The sequence below is a fragment of the Rhinoderma darwinii genome, chromosome 4 (assembly GCF_050947455.1).
Source record: "Rhinoderma darwinii isolate aRhiDar2 chromosome 4, aRhiDar2.hap1, whole genome shotgun sequence".
Lineage (NCBI taxonomy): Eukaryota > Metazoa > Chordata > Amphibia > Anura > Rhinodermatidae > Rhinoderma > Rhinoderma darwinii.
The window spans coordinates 250,660,713-250,675,497 of record NC_134690.1 but is presented as its reverse complement, the minus strand read 5'-3'; positions in this window follow the sequence as shown (position 1 = coordinate 250,675,497).

The following is a 14,785-nucleotide window of genomic DNA, read 5'->3' as shown; positions in this document are numbered from 1 at the left end:
GAAAATTGAGGATTACGATGCACGCGGCTATTGAGGTACAAGCAAAGAATGAACGGAGCAGACATTGAGGAGGCTGTGGACCCATAGGATGCCTCAAACCCGGGTATACGTCACAAGTCCCGGGTTTGAGGCATCCTATTGGTCCACAGTCTCCACAATGTCCGCTCCGTTCATTTTTTGCTTGTACCTCAATAGCAGCACCATTTTATATCTAGTTATGATGGGGTGCATATATTTAGGGATGATGGGGATTACATTAAATATCTGAGGTGCAGTCACAGGATTCTGTGGCCGCACCTCAGATAAAGCAGGTGGGTGGGATAAACTAAAGGGGAAGGGAGAACTAGTGGGGAGGGCCAATAGACACAAAGGGGGCAGAATAATTAGTGAAGAACAGCCCTGTGTCATTACGTAGGTCAGTGAGGTATCAACACAGAACTGTGTGTATTCTAACTCTCGTGCACGAGCCTGTCGAGAGATAAATAGGCAGATGAAAATCAGAACTTCCGGCAGGGCAGAAGTAGGGAGAATAGGAAGGAAAGTGTTCAGATTTAATACAGACTATGTATTTGGAACTTTATTAAATAGTTACGTAGAATATTATTTCAAAAATTTTGCATTCTCGGAAAACCCCCTTTAACTCCAACGTGCCCAATGCTTCTTTCCCCCAGCCTCTGCTGTCAGGGGAAAGTTGGGATGCCCCCAATACACATTCGACTGTCTGCAGATCCACCAATATTTATATAAACAGTATAAAATTATAATGGCAACTAATTTGGCCACCATAAAATTTTTTCAAAGAGGATGTTACCCAGCTTTCCTAAACTCCTACATGACACATTTTTCTGATATTCATTGATATTTTCCTAACTCCCATATCACAAAATACCAAGCAGGCAGGATCTATCAAAGTGGTCATATTAGTTGTTACCCAGCTATAACAGCAAAATTGCAAAGCATGTGCTGTGGTTCTGTATTTCATTTAGATGCATGAATGGTTAATAAAAAAAAACAGTATCGATAAAAGCGATTACAAAATATCTTTCAGATATACATAGATATGTTCTGGCAGGGGCATCACTTTACGGGGTACAGAGGTAGAAGTGGCACCTTAGCCCTGGAGTCTGAAGGCCAAAGGCCCCATTGCCATATAGGAAGACACTAATAATATAAATGATAAGTGAGGTGGGACCTGTTACAGATTTGGCATTGGGGCCCAGAAGCTTCAGGTTACGCCTCTGTGTTCTGAGTACTGAATTTCAGTAATATATTTTAATATGTAATTTATATAAAAGTTGTCAAGGTCATATGTGGGCTGTTTGTTGGTATTTGCCCCCTACCTTATAGTTTTTGTACATATTAGCCAACTTTTCACAAAATAAAGGAACTATCCTAAACATCTGATCATTAGAACCAACTCATGTCATCAGAAGTAGAAGTCTTTCCTTTATACTTCTCTCTCTTTAGAATCCACTCCTGCCTATTGCTTAACAAAATAATTTTTCAAATGTTTAAAAAGGAATCCAAATGTATTGTATTAATACACTGAATGGCCACTTTATTAGAGACACTCATCTAGTAGTGTATTGAATTTCCCTTGGTCTTCAGAACAGCGGCAGTTTGTCTTGACATAGATTCAACTAGATTTTGAAGTTGATTTTGCAGGAATACTGGCCCATGCGGACAGGATAGCTTCTCGCAGTTGCCGCTAAAGCGTCCTTCTACCGAAGGATAAATCGTTGCCATAAAGGGAAGAATTTAGCTGGCCACAATGCTTAGGGAATCCCTGCTGTTCGAACGTCCATCTACAGTTATCGGTAGACCCAGTGTGTGGCAAGATTATATTTCCCACACCATTACTCTATCTCCAGCAGCCTGAACTGTTGACACTTGACAGGAAGGGTTCATCAATTCATGCTGCTTGCACCCAAATTCTGACGCTCCCATTATGATGGTGCAACAAAAATCTGGATTCATCTGATCAGGCGATGTTTTTCTACTGCTCAGTGATCCAATTTTTGTGCTCTTTTGCCCACTGAAGTCTTGCCTTTCAGTTTCCTTAAGACAGCAATGGCTCTCAAACTGGTCATCTGCTGTTCTAGTCCACCCATGCTAATAAACGACGATTTGTGTGTTTGGACACATTAGTTGGAGCACCAGCCTTTATATTCAGCTGCAATTTGCATGATTGTGCACTGCCTGTTGGTCAGAACGATTCTTGACATCCCCCACTGACCCCTTTTGTTGAGTAGTTGTTTACATCCACAGGATCCCCTTGGTTTTTCCTCGAGCACATCTTTCTTGGTATACTATTAACACCATTGCACAAGAAAGCCACAAAGGGTTGGCAGTATTTGAAATACTGGCTCAAGCTAGTCTAGCACCAATGACCATGTTCAACTCCATTTGCTCGATTTTCTAATTCTAATGTAGATTCACACTGAAACTGATCCTAAGAAACTTGTTCCCTTGATTTTATGCTACATTTACGTGTCTCATTTCCATGTAGGGAAGCTCCAGTCCTGAAACGGCAGGTGTCTCTAATAAAGTGTCTCGAATTGCTTTAACTTAAGACTTAATCTTCTACATTTCTTTCAGATATTATCACCATTGTTTTTGACATTCATTGGTTCAACATGTGGAGAGATCACATTCCAGGAAGCACGAAAGCAGAATAGTAAGCTGCTTCCCCTACGGCTTATGTCACACATCATGCCTATTAAATACCATATTAAGAGAGAGGAATTTCAAGTCTGTTACATTCTGTGACACTTCTCCTGTCAAAATTGTATAACTTTACTCAGAAAATACAGTAAATTTCTTTAATCCGACATCAACTGGCCCATGCAGGTGTTAATTTTTCGGGAGAGCTTTCTGGAAGAAAGCTCAAATTAAAATGTTTTAGCAAAATATGTCACTAACTATTTTTTACAGGTCTTTATGGCTTATTTGACTTATTTTTCTGTTTCTGGAAACCACAACGTTCTGCCAAATTTGTCTAAAGCTTATACAATGTAAGAAAATGCACACCATTTACTTGAAGAGAACCTTTCACTAGCCCATACATGTGCAGCTGAGTGCACCAGGTAATAGGCACTGCTGCTCAGACCTTGTGTCACTTTAAACTATGTTTCTAGACGCCTCCATTTTTTCGATATCGGTGCCGTTCTATTTGGTGCCCGATATGTAAATTACCCCTTGTACTGTCAATGGGGCATTTCTTTTCCTAAAAAGGGCAGGGGGGCATGATACTTAGCGCACTGACACTGTCAGAGCGGCTTGTGCTCTGTGATCTCTCTCTCGTAAGTTCACACAGTCTTGTCACCACTGCCTGTCAAGAGCAGGGGAGAGGAGTATATGCCCGCGCACGCACAGCTCTGCCGCCACCACAGAACAGAAGAGGAGAAGAAGAATGTGAATTCTTCTTCATCTCTTCTGTTCCGTAGCGGCAGTCGCAGAGCTGTGCGCGTGCGCGCGCTCTCCTTTTCCATCCAGCTCTTGTCAGACAGTGAAGGAAAGACTGATATTACACAGCACAAGCCGCTCTGTCACTGTCCTTAGCTGATAGGACAGTGTAAAAGCGCCAAGTGTCACACCCCCTGCCCTTTCCAAGAAAAGAATCACCCCATTCACAGTACAGGGGGTAATTTACATATCAGGCACTAAATATAACGGCACCGATATCTAAAAAACGGAGGAGGCTAGAAAAATAGTTTAAAGTGACACAAGGTCTGTGCAGCAGTGCCTATTACATGGTGCACTCCGCTACACAAGTATGGGCTAGTGAAAGGTTCCCTTTAAGGACGCAGCCTGTTTTCACTTAATGGACCAGGCCATTTTTCTTTCAAATCGGGCCTGTTACTTTATGTGGTAATTACTTTTGAATGCTTTTATTTTTCCAAGTGATTCAAGGATTGTTTTCTTGTGGCACATTGTACTTTATTTATTGTAAAATGTGGTCGATACATTCTGTGTTTATTTTTCTAAATTTAAATGTATCTGGTTGTAAGGCAGATAGTAATACCTTACAAAATAGTTAGTAGTTAAGATTTCCCATATGTCTACTTTATGTTTGCATGATTTTTTGAACATCCTTTTATTTTTCTAGGACGTTACAAGGCTTATAAGTTTAGCAGCAATTTTCCTCACGTTTTCAAGAAAATGTCAAAAACCTATTTTTTTTATGGACCAGTTCAGTTCTGAAGTGGTTTTGAGGGGCCTATATATTAGAAATCCCCATAAATCACCCTAACTGCACTCCTCAAAGTTTTCAAAACAGCATTTAGGAAGTTTCTTAACCCTTTAGGCGTTTCACAGGATCTAAAGCAAAGTGGAGTTGAAATTTACAAATTTCATATTTTTTCCAAAATTTATTTGTAATACAATTTTTTTTCTGTGCCACAAAAGGGTTTATTAGAGAAGACAACATAATATTTATTGCCCAGATTCTGAAGTTTTTAGAAATATCCCACATGTGGCCCTAGTTTGGTAATGGACTGAAGCACCGGCCTCAGAAGCAAATTTGGGGTCTCCTTATTATTGCAATATATTTTAGGCACCATGTCAGGTTTGAAGAGGTCTTGTGGTGCCAAAACAGTGTAAATCCCCCAAAAGTGACCTCATTTGGGGAACTACACTCCTCCAGAAATTTATCTAGGGGTATAGTTAACATTTTGACCCCACAAATTTTTTGCTGAATTTGTTGGAATTAGTCTGTGAAAATGAAAATCTACATTTTTAATTTTTACAATGAATAAAAAAGAAAAAGCACCCCAAAATTTGTGAAGCAATTTATCCCGATTATTACCACATATTGGATATTGCCTTAATCTGCTGTTTTGACCCACGGCGGGGCTCGGAAGGGAAGGCGCGCCAGTTTGCTTTTGGAGCTCAGATTTTGCTGGATGGTTTTTGGGTGCCATGTCATATTTGAAGCGCTCCTGAGGTAACAGTACAGTGGAAACCCCTAAAAAGTGACTCCATTTGGGAAGCTACACCCCTTGAGAAAATTATCTAGGGCTATAGTGAGCATTTTGACCCCACAAGTTTTTTTCTGAATTAGAATTTGGCAGCAAAAATAAATAATTCTTTTTTTTCAATAAGATGTAGTTTTGTCTCAAAATATTTAATTTCCATGATGATTAAAGGAGAAAAAGCACCCCAATATTTTTAAAGCAATGTCTACTGACTGTGGTAATGCCCTATATTTGGTCATAAACTGCTATTTGGGTGGAAGGGCTCAGAAGGGAAGGAGTGTCATTTGACTTTTGGAGTGTAGATGTAGAATTTGCAAAACCATTGATGCACCAAAACAAAAATGACGCCATTTTAGAAACTACACCCATAAATGCCTTTTTCAAGAGGTGTAGTGAGCATTTAGACCCCACAGGTGATGCAAAGTGAAAACTGCAATTTTTCCACTGATATGCTATTTTACCACACAATATGTTGTGCCCAGCTTGTGCCACTGGAGAATCTTACCCCATAAATTTTTAAGCGAGTTCTCCCAGGTATAGCAATGCTATACATGTGGACATAAACTGCTGTTTGGGCACACTGTAGGGCTTGGAAGGGAGGGCCATTTGGCTTCTGGAGCTAGGAATTTGCTTGGTAGTAGTTCTGTTTGGAGTTTTACTGGTATTTAATTTTATAATGTGGGGGCATATGTAATCTGGGCAGAGTATATCAGGGCATAATAAGGGGGTATAATAATGGGTTAAATAGGGACTTTTCCTACTTTGGAGTTTGGGAAACTTTGCTGGATAAGTGTTCCCCTGGTATAATACGGGTGCCCTCACTTCCACTGGATGTACTGTGACCTTCCCCTTCCTGGTTCCCAAATACTAGGGCCCTGATAACCACTTCTTGAAACTGAAGGAATGTTCCCCTCTGGACTGCACCTCCTGATGTTTTTCATCACCGCCTTACTAGTGCCATAAGTTTTTTTGTTTTTCTATCCACATAGCCATATATGAGGGCTTTTTTTTGCGAGACGGGCTGTAGTTTTTATTGGTACCATTTTCGGGGGAATGCGATCTTTTTGATAACTTTTTATTCCATTTTTTGGGAGGCTAGGGACCAAAAACAGCGATTCTGGCATTGTCTTTTATTTATTTTTTTTCTTTACAGCGTTCACCGTGCAATATAAATGACCTGTTACCTTTATTCTGCTCGTTAGTACGTTTACCGCGATACTAAATTTATATAGGTTTTGTATGTTTTACTACGGGAAGGAATGTTTCCCTCTGGCCTGCACATCAGGTTGCCTTTTCCTTCTTGCATTACTAGAGCCATATCTTTTTTATTGTTCGGTTGATGGAGCTGTGTGAGGGCTTGTTTTTTGTAGGAAAAGCTTTATTGGTACCATTGGTACACGTGTGACTTTTTGGTCACTTTTTATTTCATTTTTTTTAAAGAGAAAATGACCGAAAAACAGCAATTTTGGAATTGTTTTCTACAGTTTTTTTGGCATCCACCGTGCGCGATGAATTACATGTTAAATTTATTCTGCGGGTTGATATGATTACAGCGATACCATATGTATATATATTTTTTTATGTTTGACCGTGTTTGCACGATAAAAACACGATAAAAACAATTCACCCCATAACTGTTTTATTTTTGTGTCGACAAAGCTGTGTCAGGGTTTGTTTTTTGCAGGACAGGCTGTCGTTTTTATTGGTACCATTTTGGGGTCAATGTGACTTTTTTAATCACTTTTTATTCTATTTTTTGGGAGGATATGTGATCTAAAAACAGCGATTCTGGCGTTGTTGTTTATATTTTTTTCTTAAAAAATACACGTGTGTTCACCGTGCAGGATAAATTGAGAGTTTTATAGTTTGGATCTTTATGGACGCGGCGATACCAATCATGTATAGTTTTTTTTTCTTTTTTCCAAAAACGAAACCGTTATTATGGGGAAAAAGGCATTTTTGTATTTTTTTAACTTGAAACTTTTTTATTTTTATAAATTTTTATTAACTTTAAAAAAAAAAAAAAATTATGTCCCACTAGGGGACTTGAAGGCCTGAAACACTGATCGTTATACTAATACATTGCTGCAATTCAGTAAGTCTGACTGGTCGCCTCAATTCATGAGGAATTATTAGCTGGCGGTTCATGAATAATACACAGGGATCTAGATTTCTTTATATTTTTGTGTTAAATGGGGTTTCCCTCTTTTAAAGAGGCTCTGTCACCAGATTTTGCAACCCCTATCTGCTATTGCAGCAGATAGGCGCTGCAATGTAGATTACAGTAACGTTTTTTATTTTTAAAAAACAAGCATTTTTGGCCAAGTTATGACCATTTTTGTAGTTATGCAAATGAGGCTTGCAAAAGTCCAAGTGGGTGTGTTTAAAAGTCCAAGTGGGCGTGTATTAGGTGCGTACATCGGGGCGTTTTTAATACTTTTACTAGCTGGGCGCTCTGAAGAGAAGTAACATCCTCTTCTCTTCAGAACGCCCAGCATCTGACAGTGCAGATCTGTGACGTCACTCACAGGTCCTGCATCGTGACGGCCACATCGGCACCAGAGGCTACAGTTGATTCTGCAGCAGCATCAGCGTTTGCAGGTAAGTCGATGTAGCTACATTGACTTACCTGCTAACGCCGAGGCTGCTGCAGAATCAACTGAAGCCTCTGGTGCCGATGTGGCCGTCACGATGCAGGACCTGTGAGTGACGTCACAGATCTGCACTGTCAGATGCTGGGCGTTCTGAAGAGAAGAGGATGTTACTTCTCTTCAGAGCGCCCAGCTAGTAAAAGTATTAAAAACGCCCCGATGTACGCACATAATACACGCCCACTTGGACTTTTACTTTTAAACACACCCACTTGGACTTTTGCAAGCCTCATTTGCATAACTACAAAAATGGTCATAACTTGGCCAAAAATGCTCGTTTTTTAAAAATAAAAACGTTACTGTAATCTACATTGCAGCGCCTATCTGCTGCAATAGCAGATAGGGGTTGCAAAATCTGGTGACAGAGCCTCTTTAAAGGCTTGTATTCACCTATGAAACGTAATCAACTTATAACTTTATTGAAAAAAAAAAAGATCATTCATTATATTTTTACAGTAAACATATTTTAAGGAAGGTAAAGTTCTTAAATTGCCTATTCGCACCATAGTTCCATGCTTTCTCCCCCAGCCCGGCCCCTCGAGTGGGTAGCAATAGCGTTCCACATAGACGTCTTATTCTCACCCACCTTGTCCAACATTGCTCTAATGCAGGTGGTATCAAACTCACCCGGGCAAATGGGCCGCACATAGAAAAAAAATTAAAATTTACGTGCCGCATTACTTTCAAATTTGATACAATACAAAATAATTGTTAATCAATTAGTTATTTGAACTACTATAACACTATATTACTATAATAATACTACATTACTATAATATTACTATAACAATACTACATTACTATAATACTACATTACTATAATAATACTACATTACTATAACAATACTACACTACTATAACAATACTACATTACTATAACAATAGTACATTACTATAATACTACATTACTATAATAATACTACATTACCATAACAATACTACATTACTATAATACTACATTACTATAATAATACTACATTACTATAATACTACATTACTATAACAATACTACATTACCATAACAATACTACATTATTATAATAGTACTACATTACTATAACAATACTACATTACTATAATACTACATTACTATAATACTACATTACTATAACAATACTACATTACTATAACAATAGTACATTAATAAAACAATACTACATTATTATAATAATAGTACTACATTATCATAACAATACTACATTACTATAATACTACATTACTATAACAATACTACGTTACCATAACAATACTACATTACTATAACAATAGTACATTACTAAAACAATACTACATTACTATAACAATAGTACATTACTATAATAACAATACTACATCACTATAATTCTACATTACTATAATAATACTACATTACTATAACAATACTACATTATTATAATAATAGTAGTACTACATTACTATAACAATACTACATTACTACTATAATAATACTACATTACCATAACAATACTACATTATTATAATAATAGTACTACATTACTATAATAATACTACATTACTATAATAATACTACATTACTATAACACTATTGCATTACTATAAAACTATTGCATTACTATAACAATACTACATTACTATAATACTATATTACTATAACAATACTACATTACTATAACAATACTACATTATTATAATAATAGTACTACATTACTATAACAATACTACATTACTATAATAATACTACATTACTATAACACTATTGCATTACTATAAAACTATTGCATTACTATAACAATACTACATTACTATAATACTACATTACTATAACAATACTACATTACTATAATAATACTACATTACTATAATAATACTACATTACTATAACCATACTACATTACCATAACAATACAACATTACCATAACAATAGTACATTACTATAACAATACTACATTATTATAATAATAGTACTACATTACTATAACAATACTATAATACTACATTATTATAATACTACATTACATTACTATAATATTACATTACTATAACAATACTACATTACCAGAACAATACTACATTACTATAATACTACATTACTATAATACTACATTACTATAATAATATTACCCCCATAGATAATGCCACAGTGCCCTCTATAGATAATGCCACAGTGCCATCTCTAGATAGTGCCACAGTGCCCTCTTTAGATATTATCACCCCCTAGATTAAGCCAAAGTGCCCTCTGTAGATAGTGCCACAGTGCCCTCTGTAGATAGTGCCACACACACCTTGTAGATAATGCCACAGTGCCCTCTGTAGATAATGCCACAGTGTCCTCTATAGATAATGCCACAGTGCGCCCTGTAGATGATACCACAGTGCCTTATGTAGATGGTGCCACAGTGCATCTGTAGATAGCGTCACAGTGCCCTCTTTAGATATTTTCACCCCCTAGATTAATCCAAAGTGCCCTCTGTAGATAATGCCACAGTGCCCTCTGTAGATAGTGCCACACACACCCTGTAGATAATGCCACAGTGCCCTCTGTAGCTAGTCCCACACACTCCATAGATAATGCAACAGTTCCCTCTGTAGATAATGCCACAGTGCCCCCTGTAAATGGTGCTACAGTGCCTCCTGTAGATGGTGCCACAGTGCCCTCTGTAGATGGTGCCACAGTGCCCTCTGTAGATGGTGCCACAGTGCCCTCTGTAGATGGTGCCACAGTTCCATCTGTAGATAATGCCTCAGTGCCCTCAATAGATGGTGCCAAAGTGCCCCCAGTAGATGCTGCCACAATACCCCCTGTAGATGTTGCCACAGCACCCTTTGTAGATGGTGCCACAGTGCCCTCTGTAGATAGTGCCACAGTGCCCTCTGTAGATATTGTCACCCCCCTAGATTAAGCCAAAGTGCCCTCTGTAGATAATTCCACAGTGCCCTCTGTAGATAGGGCCACACACCCTGTAGATGCCACAGTGCCCTCTGTAGATAGTGCCACACACTCCGTAGATAATACCACAGTCCCCTCTGTAGATATTGGCACACATCCATAGATAATGCCACAGTGCCCTCTGTAGATAATGCCACAGTGCCCTCTGTAGATAATGCCAGTGTCCTCTGTAGATAATGCCACAGTGCCCCTTGTAGATGATACCACAGTGCCTCATGTAGATGGTGACCGTGCCATCTGTAGATAGTGCTACAGTGCCCTCTTTAGATATTGTAACCCCTTAGATTAAGCCACAGTGCCCTCTGTAGATAGTGCCACAGTGCCCTCTGTAAATAATGCCAGTGCCCTCTGTAGATAGTGCCACACACACACACACACACACACACACCCTTTAGATAATGCCACAGTCCTCTCTGTAGATAGTGCCACACACTCCGTAGATAATGCATCAGTCCCCTCTGTAGATATTGCCACACCCCCCATAGATAATGCCACAGTGCCCCCTGTAGATAGTGCCACAGTGCCCCCTGTAGATGGTGATCAGTGCCTGCTGTCGATAGGGCCACAATGCCCCCTGTAGATGGTGCCACAGTGCCCCCTGTAGATGGTGCCACAGTGCCCCTGTAGATTGTGCCACAGTACCCCTGTAGATGGTGCCATAGTGACCTCTGTAGATGGTGCCACAGTTCCCTCTGTAGATGGTGCCACAGTTCCCTCTGTAGATGGTGCCACAGTGCCCTCCCTAGAGAGTGCCACAAACTCCCTAGAGAGTGCCACACCCTCCCTAGAGATTGCTGCAGTGCCCTCTCTAGAGTGCCACAGTGCCCCCTGCAGATTGTGCTACAGTGCCTCCTGCAGATGGTGCCACAGTGCCCACTGTAGATGGTGCTACAGTGCCCTCTTTAGATGGTGCTACAGTGCCCTCTTTAGATGGTGCTACAGTGCCCTCCCTAGAGAGTGCCACAAACTCCCTAGAGAGTGCCTCAAACTCCCTAGAGGGTGCCACACCCTCCCTAGAGATTGCCACAGTGCCCTCTCTAGAGATTGCCAGTGTCTTTCTGTAGATAGTGCCACAGTGCCCTTTGTAGATTGTGCCACACACACACACCCTCTTGTAGATAACGCCTCACACACCCCATCCTGTCGACAGCCCTATACCCTTCCTCCCTGTAGATAGCTCCATTGGGGCTCCCTCTAGGAGTGTAATCCCCAGCCAGAGCTGGCCGGGGATTCCTCTAGGCACGCCCCAAGCCTTCCTTAGCTGCTATCGCCTCTCTAGCTCAAAAATGTCAATATATTTCCCCTCCTCACTCTTTTTCAACAATTTCTGGGGAAGGTGAGAGAAAGTGGGTGACAGAGAGCACGTATCTTGCCCCTTAACCGCCATTACCTTCTCCACTAACCGCTCCCTGTTCCTCGCCCCTTCCCCCGACCATCGTCTGTCCTTTCTACTTCTATATTTTCCCTGTATAGCTTTTAAAAATTTTCGCAACACTTTAAACATTTTACCTCCCCCCTTACCCCCCTCCACCCCTGACTCCCAATCATCTGATGAATCAGACTCAGACTCATCTGGTCCCTGGACTCCCACCTCCTCCACTTCACAGCTTGATTCTCTCCTGTTGCCATTCCACTGCTTGCTTGGTTCCCATGCCGCGCCACCGTATTTCCATCCACTGCCATTCTATTTCTTGCTTGTTCGCTTAGGCCCGCACTGTCAGTTTCTTGGCTCCGGAAAAAAGACACACTGGGCGAGCATCCATAGTTAGACAGTTGCCCCAGCGGGGCCGAATTGTACACACTTGGACCAGCTAGCTGGGGAGGCCAAGGACCCTGGGGCAGGGCGTGGGGGATATTGTGGCCAAATTGCCCACCTTGTGAGATGGGACCAAACCTGGGCCACCCTCTGCCAGGGTTGGGGGGGGACATGCCATATGGTCTGCCTGAAGGGTATGCCCCTGGGGCATGGGAAAAAGGAAGAAGGGGCTGGGGGTTATTGTCATGCTGGGGGGGGGAATGTAGCTGATACGGGAAGGAAATGGTGGCCTGAATAATGGCTGCTTGGGCCTGTGGCCATATGGGAAGGGGTTGAAGGGGTACATGCTCATGTTATCATTGGTGGCCATGGGGTTTGGGGCCGGCAGGAAACAGAGGGAGGCAGGGGTATACGCAGCTTACCATTGGTGGCTGTGGGATTAGGACCAAAAGGAAACAGGGTTTGAGCAGCTTACCATTGGTGGAAGTGGGAGCAGGGGAGGAATGGCACTTCTTTGGCTGTATTGCGCTGAGATAAGGCCTATTCCACGCAATGCACATTTCTTCTAGCTTCCGGGCACCACCAGAAGTGACGCGGCGGCGACTGGAAGTGACACAGCGGCAGCCGGACGTGACGGTGAGCTTATGCGCTGGACACATGGTGCGGCGCTCGCACGCCTTCCCTGTTGGAAGAAGAGTCTGCTGGACAAGCTGGATGGGGCAGGATAACCAGTCGAGCTAGGGGGGGAATGGAGCTAGGGACGGAATCCCCCCTATCACTGCAGGATGCAGTGGCAGGACCAAGGGAGTGGGACAAGGAGCCGGACGGGACCACACCACCCTCCTCCCCCTTCCCCAGAACAAGCTTACCAGGCTTGAGTTCATCCTGGTGTCTTCTGTGTACGACACTCTTCCTCCTGGGCCGCTCCACCTCGTCCACGTTGGCTACAGCCTGGATCGGATCCTGGGTCATCTGCTGCTGCTGTTGCTGCTCCATTTCATCGGTCCTCCGTGTTTGGCAAGTAAGATCTCCTCTAACTTTGCTTTCTTCCAGTTACTCACTAGCCCCTTACCCGGCTGCCACTTATCTAACCCTCTCTCCCCTTCCACTTTACCTAGCCAGCTAATCATTCGGCGGGGCTTTCCTACCGAAACGCCTCTTTTCACTACAGGTGACCTTCCTACCCAGCCCACCTTAGACCTGTCGGCACCGCTCCATGTGGCCGCCACCATTATAAGCCCCCTAAGGATGACTACGGGACACGCATGGCGTCCCCTTCGCCTCCTTGCTTGGATTTGTTCCGAGCGCGTCACTCTTAAATTAAAATTTTGTTATTCTTCCATGAATTGTAATAGTGATCGTTTTGGCAGGAACCTGGTATTTTAATGTTCTATATGTTAGCTGGTGTGTTATAACACTTATCACCATTAGATACATGCCATAACTGTGTGTGTTTAATATTAATGCACCAAAAACAGAGGTAGAGTTATTATCCATCTACAAAATCCTGCACTAGAGAGAGGGTAAGATATGAAGTAGTGTGGAATAGTACAAAGAGGCCATCAAAAGAGTGAAGCAGTTCTTTAAAGCCTGGCATCAAACTACAGTTGTGATCTATGTAAAAAAAATAGAAGACTCTATTAAGGTTTTATTAAGGGCTCATTCACACGGACGTGAATCTCATCTGTGTGACGGCCGTTAAAACAACGGCCGTCACACGGACCCATGCATTTCAATGGAGAAGTTCACACAACCGTTGTTTCAACGTAGCGTGTGAATGCTCCATTGAAAAATAGGACATGTCCTATTTTATTGCGTGTCACGCATCCCTCCATAGACGGTAGTTTGTGGGGGATCCGTGATATCGCTGCCCGCACGGGTCCACCACGGAAGTGGAAAACGGCAGTTTTTCACGTCCGAGGTGGGCTACGTTCATGTGAAGGTAGCCTAATTCCTTATTAACAATTTTATATTTCAATAGCCGAATCTAGAAAATAAATCATCTTTGAAACAATAGTTTATAAGCTTTGCGCTATTCATTTATTATTGAAGGTACAGTGATCCCATAGATTTGTTTCATATAGTAACATGCAAACATGCCCGGAGATAAGAACATTTTCAGAAGACTTTACTAAGTCATCATCTCCTCTAAGCTGCCAGCAGACAAGCCCTTGTTGTCTGATCTGTGTCCCAGGGGGAATGAATCGCTATTGGTCGAGCCCACACACACCCACAGTGCAGTAAAAGTGTTATATTTATAGTCTGCCAAAACATGGACAGGTGTGTTCATTTAACCCCTTAGTGACCAGCCTATAAAATAACATATTAGAGGATTTAGACAACTTTTTAATTCGTTTTTATAAATTTTTTTTACTTTTTGGGACACAGCTTCTACAGTATATATCCTGGATACATAGAAGCTGTATCTTGCGCTCAAACCGGAATCTGTCAGGTCCGCGGGACTGACTTCTTCGGTGACAGCGGGTCCTGTAT